The sequence below is a fragment of the Dromaius novaehollandiae genome, chromosome 8 (assembly GCF_036370855.1).
Source record: "Dromaius novaehollandiae isolate bDroNov1 chromosome 8, bDroNov1.hap1, whole genome shotgun sequence".
Classification (NCBI taxonomy): domain Eukaryota; kingdom Metazoa; phylum Chordata; class Aves; order Casuariiformes; family Dromaiidae; genus Dromaius; species Dromaius novaehollandiae.
The window spans coordinates 17588133-17594593 of record NC_088105.1 but is presented as its reverse complement, the minus strand read 5'-3'; positions in this window follow the sequence as shown (position 1 = coordinate 17594593).

Below are 6461 nucleotides of genomic sequence, written 5' to 3'. Positions count from 1 at the left end.
GACCCCCAGGTCTTGCAGCAGGGCTCATCCCCAGCCTGCATCGTTGCAAGTATCGTTCCTTCCCCCGTGCAGGACTTTGCATTTGTTCTGTCAGCCCATTCCTCCCGCCTGTCTCTGAATGGCAGCCCTGACGCAGGCATATCAAGGGGTCCCCCCAGTTTGAGGTCAGCTGTAAAGCTGATGAGTGCACTGTCACCTTTGCGTCCTCCAGGTCATTGATAAAGATGTTAAACAAGACCAATATAAAAAATATTACTTTGGTAGTAAACTTGTGCCTTGCAGTAGGCAGACTCTGAACGTACTTTACTCTATTCTCAAATAATGAAAGTGAATGTTGCTGAGGTCACTGTATCCCAGCAATGTAATACTACTACATAATATAGTTTTTGGTTCCATTTTTCCAGTCTCCATAATCCTTTTCCTGTACCATAATCCTCATATTTTTATATAAATAAAGAACATTAGGAGCAAAGTCTCCCTTTTATAAATTACATGTTCTGATTAGTGATAATAGTCTATACTAGCTATTGAATGTAATAAGTAGAAACATGAAACAAGCGGGAATGAAACGGTGCTGCCCTAAGTTCCCATTGCATACCACTGTGTGCTTCTAGTACCCAGTATTGCCATCATCTGAAGTCTTGATTAAAATTACAGTTATTTTTTCTTATATATTGCATGAATATCATACTAAGTACCATACTTACATATTAACACTATGTATGACCTAAACCACTCAAAAGGGAACACTGGAACACCTGAAGCATACATTTAAGTTGACTTCAGGCAGTTTTACCTTGTATGACAAATGTCATTCATATGTTCATAAACAACAAGATACAACTATATGCAAGCACTCACAGGAATCCATGAGCATTAGGAACTAATATTTTCCTAGAAGCATAAAAACAAGCATTTTATTTTAGCAATTACTTTTGGAGTCATTATATATATATACACACATATATGTGCTTCATCATTTACATGGAAGTATTACTTTAGTGACAGTGCATGCAAGTTTGTGGGCTGAGTATCTGCTGTAAATTACTTGAAGTGTGGGCTGAAAGATGTAATAATAGGTTTTAATTAAATCAAAGGGGCTTATCAGATAATAAAACTACAGTAGTCTGATGAGAGATGATTAAAATAGGAAGTGGCACAAATAAGATATCAAGACAAGAAAAGAATGCCAGTGGAACACTAGTACTTTCTGCTAACTTTGTACTTGTCATTTACACCTGTGAAAAGATAGTGTTAATAGCTCAAAATTAAAGGTAAAAGCAGGTAAGAACTCATTCTGTTCCTGAAGCAGAAAGGAAGAAAAGCTCATTTTGGCAGGTTTGATTTGCATAAATGCATCATGCGTATCTATACCATGTGTTACACTGTTGGGAGTTGAGTGGTAAAAGTAGGCCACAGAGAGGAGACAGATAATAGAGCTTGATGGTTGGAAAATTCATATATACAGATAGATTCTGCTTTAACTTATGTGTATGCCACAAGGTTCAAAGTACAAGTTGTATTTCCTTGGTCCAGCTGCTTATAACATGTGAAGCAGCAGTAAAACACTCATTTTTCATGGAATGATGGCAAATTTGCACTGGTGTCACCAAAAATGGAGTAAGTAACATGGACCTGTGCAGAAAGTTTAACAAAGTGTTTTCGCTGGCTTATACTGATGCAATAGAAACAGCAGGTAAGCCTCAGGCATTATATGTATATTGATGGATAAACCATTAGATATATAGTTGTGAGGAAACTATTGTCCTTATTTAAAGATGCAGACAGTAATCAGACTTAAGTGACCTACCGCAGTGACATCCAAGGTAGTGACCACAAAAGCAGTCCCAGAGCTCTGATGCATTCACATCTCCAGTAACCAAAAAAGAAGCCTTCCCTATTATTATGAAGCTAGCACTACACTACCAAAGCTTATTTCTTCCACAGATGGTGCTACATGACAGGTTTTGGGCATGTATCATTCATGGGCTCTTGTTTGTTTTTTAAAAGAAATAGTTCGAGTAGTCCATCATCTTGCACTGCAATTTTTACCTTGCTTAAAGGAATCACACAGCCACAAAGGATATCTGTATGTCAAGAAATGTCCTTACCTCAGGATGTTTCAAATATATGCATATGTATTTAAAATAAACCATTTTACATTCTTTAACTTTATTAACAATTTATATTATTTGTATTGAATACCATACAACTTTATTCACTGTTAATATCAGTAATATGAAACATACATGGAAATATATACAAATAAGTTACTAAAACAAGAGCCTTTATTAGTGTATGTATCAATACATGTTTAAGTTACATCAATACTATCCACTTAGGCTTTACAATATTTACAGCACTTCCTCTAAGAGACTAGAAACTTAATATATTTTATCAATAGCCTGAAAGAAAGGATAAATCAGCTGAACTGCATGATTCAGTGTCTGCTGTAGGTACTGTAGCTCTTTCCTTGAAGGAGAAGACATTTCATAATACTATTCAAATTATGAAAATTGTCTACTGCATGAGCCAAAAGTCACTCCTGGCCTAACTCCAGTGACTGCAGTGAAGCTGAGTAATTTTGAAATGATGAGATCAAATCCAGTTCTGATACAGGGTTAAAAAAAATTGTCAGTGAACTACACCCATTGATTTTGTGTCACCTGAGGTAGCAATCTTCAGGACATATACAGGATGATATAGTTACAAAACAAATGCAATAGGCATTTAGAAGGCAAAAATCAAAGATCAGTGTTTTTTTTGTTTTGGGTTGAAATGAATACTTGCTTCGCTATATAGATTTAATTCAGTTTTGAACTATCAGCATGAAAATGTGTTCAAAGCAAATGTATGTTCTGGAATCTTATCTAATAAAATATGCTATGATAAATTCAGATTCTATTACCAATTTTCACATGATTTGCTTAACTGGAACCTGTCTTTTCTAACTTGTGGCATTGGGCGGTTCTAGAGTGAAGAAATGTATTATTTAATTCAGAAAGATTTGTGATTTAATACAGATAAATATAGTCTACAAATTAAGTAATCTATGTTGACAATATTAAACTGTGATTTAGCTCAGTAACCTTCAGCTGTGTTCTGACTTGGAAGACACTGATTTTCCTGTGCCACATTGTGTCCTGTGACATTCCTGTGGCCATTTTGGAGGACACACAACACCTTGTAGGACTGGGGCTATAAGCTGAGCTTTATTTACAACATAACTCTAAATAGCCATGCAATATTAAGGTCCTAATCCTTCAGAGGGTAATCAGTGGGACTGCTCACATCAGTTAATACTAAAAATGTACATATCTATTTTGAGACCTGAAACTTCACCTTGTATTTCTTAAAAAGCAGAATTAGAAGTGTCATGATTATGGTGTTTACTACCTATATTCCGTTTAGCTCCCACTGAGCTAAATGGAATTAGTTTGATTACTTACAGTTTCAGCTGTCCAAATTAATTTATTTCTTGAGCAAGATAGCGTGCTTAGAATTGATTCCTACTGGAAGCGCTGATCTGTGTACAGGCTGTAGTCCAGACCAGTGATCCATCTAAAGCCAAAGCAAGAAAACATTTCAAAGTTTTTCCTGACACTGCTGTTCCCAGGAAAAGGGCTAGAAGTTGAAACAGGAGTGCCCAGGAGGGAAATGATGCAGCAGAAAGCAAATAGGCTAGCAGAGTAAAGGAACACAGGGCATTTTAGTGCCCTGTCTCCAACACTGATATATACTGGTGTTTCAGAGGAGGATTTAAAGAGCCCAGCCAGAGACAAACATGGAACCATTTGTCCATAGAGGACATCTCCTCTAAACTCCTGCCACCTCATGACTGAAATCTTATACTCTTCAGTAGGAGGGTAGACAGCATCTGAATTGTTTGTTTCATCCTGATGCAACTGTGGTATTTTGAAAACAACAATTTTTTTCCCCACTCTTGAATCTTTGAGGTTTTGTACCTGCTTGAGCAATAAAGTTTCTTTAAAGATTTATGAAGTTCTCCCAAAATAAAGCTTCCTGAGCTTTAAACTTGCAGGAGAAGCTTTATGTCATTGACAATGCAGGGTTATTATGTTACCGACAGTGTTTATCCTTTTTGGAAAAAAGCTCTCCTCTGCTATTTTGAGCATCTTTTGATTAAAGATTCTAAGTATATTTAGAAATCCATACTTCTGACACCTTTGACTTTGACTCCTTCTGATCAAGAAGGTTATACTCCATATAAGGGACTTTTCTTCCAATCTTTGATTTCAGAATATAAATATAGTCCCTAGGCAAAGTGGTTTTTTAAACTGTAAGGGCTGGTTTTGAGCCAAAACCTTCTGAAGTCATGGGGCAACCACCTCTTCATTTTAGTAGTTATGATCTCAGGAAACCAGGGCACAGCAAGAGCCAGCTGCTCCCAAAGAGAAGGGAGGCAGCAGATGAGCCCCACAACCCAGCCAGCAGGGCAGGGGCCCCGCAGCCAGGGCCACTCCCTCCATACCTGAGCGAGGTGAGCAGGACAGGCCCAGGCAGCAGCTGGGGACAGCCGAGACCCAGGCTGCCAGGCAGGCCTAGGGTCAAGCTGGGAACTCAAGCAAGGATCAGGTCTGGAGACAGTGACCAGCCCAGCAATCACCAAGCAGGTCCAAGGTGGAGCTGGGCAGTCTGTCTGCAGGTCAGGGTCCACAGCCAGGTACCAGCACACCTACACAGCAGCCTAAGCAGGCCCTGAGAGCCCTGACTGAGCTTAAATGGATCCCGGGGCCTGGCAGGGGTGTGGGTGGGGGCCCAGGTGGGGCTGGTCAGGGCCATTAGGGCCTGTGCTGCACCCAAGGCCCTGACACAGCTTATCAGATCTAGCTACTTAATGAGAAATTCAGTTATACAGAGGATCTACTTGCATTGGAGACTGCTCAGAGAACATATGCATCTATTTTATTACAGTGAATGTTTTCTTTAATATATCTTAATCTATGGGCTTTAAACAATCTGTGAAGGTTGCTGACCTACTTCCCTAGGCCAAGATTATGTTAGTTCTTTCTTTAAGGTATTATATGATAGTTGCATTGATTGTATTTTTAAATTTTTAAATAGAAATTCAGCAAAACTTTCAAGAGTATTCTCTAAATAAAATGACCTGTAATAAGCACCTAACCACCACAGTCTTTTCCTAATTCTCTTATTAGTAGAGCATCCATCTGACACCCAATCCCACTCTTTCTAGTCCTCTCAGACCTTAATACACAAGACCTGGCCCCTTCCCAGCAGTATCTTTCATCAGCCTGAAACATCTGTTTTTAAGAAAGCTCTGGAAAGCTCTTTAGTTTTGAGAAGATGACCACCTCAGTATAACTTGATACTAATCAGATATAACAACTGATACCTCTGTTCACTTCTGTTAGGTGCTGAAAGCCTTTCACATTCCATTTCATTTAACAGAGAGCTGATGAATACAGTGTCCAAGGAGTAGCCTAGTACAACAGATTTTATAGCCTGTTGCAGTCTATTACAGATTTTAGAGAAGATTAAATAAATGTTCTTGAGGACAGGAGTCTTAGGTCAAGGCCAAATTCCTTAGATCGCCTTTAAAAGATGTCTTCATAACAACTTTAGTTTTTTTCTTTCAGAGCAAGTGATGAGTTGACATCTGTGAGTTTTAGAGGGAATTTTTGTTAGGAAGAGAATCTGATGGTGGAGTCATAAATACTTTTTATGCTTTGGACATTGTAGAACACAAAAAGCAGGAGTAATTTCCTTCCAGGCACCCCAGTTTGATGCTTTTTACCCTTTACTTCTTTTTTCCCAGGATCATGCTACAAGACAGTCCTCGGACTTTTGGCATACTTAGCCATGAACATCACTGAGGCTTCCAGTATTTCTTCAGGTAAGTATTCCATAAAAACACCCATTTTCCACATTTATCCTGACTGAAGGGTAACTGTTACATTCACAGACTTCAGCCAAATTCCAAGGGCTCAGCATCGCACTGCATGTGATCTTACAACTTCTATTTCGTGTGAACAGACAGCTGTGGGAAGACGTGCTGTGTGTTAGGGTTTTCTTAGGCAATGTTCTGCAAAGAGGAAACCAGTATGCTGATGGCCATAGCCAAGACCTTGCTTTCTGTTTTAGTCTCCTGCAATGAGTTTTTGAGACAATGCTGCTCCCTGGGAAGCAAATGCTGGTGTTGGACTACACATTACAAGAAACGACACTGCTTGTATGCTGCTGTGATCATCTGTGTCACAGGACTGTTATTAGATGTAAACACAGAGGCATGCATTTCTCCTTCTCAGACTATGAACAAGACTATGAACATCTGTTGCTTGTTTCAAAGGGAGCCAAAATATAAACAGCTGTAAATTACGGACTGAACTGCTGTAAAAGACCCTGCCAAGGGTTCAACTACAGTAGAAGGAACCTAAACGTTTCAGAATTGAAATGGTAACATCTATTCTTCCTACAACAAC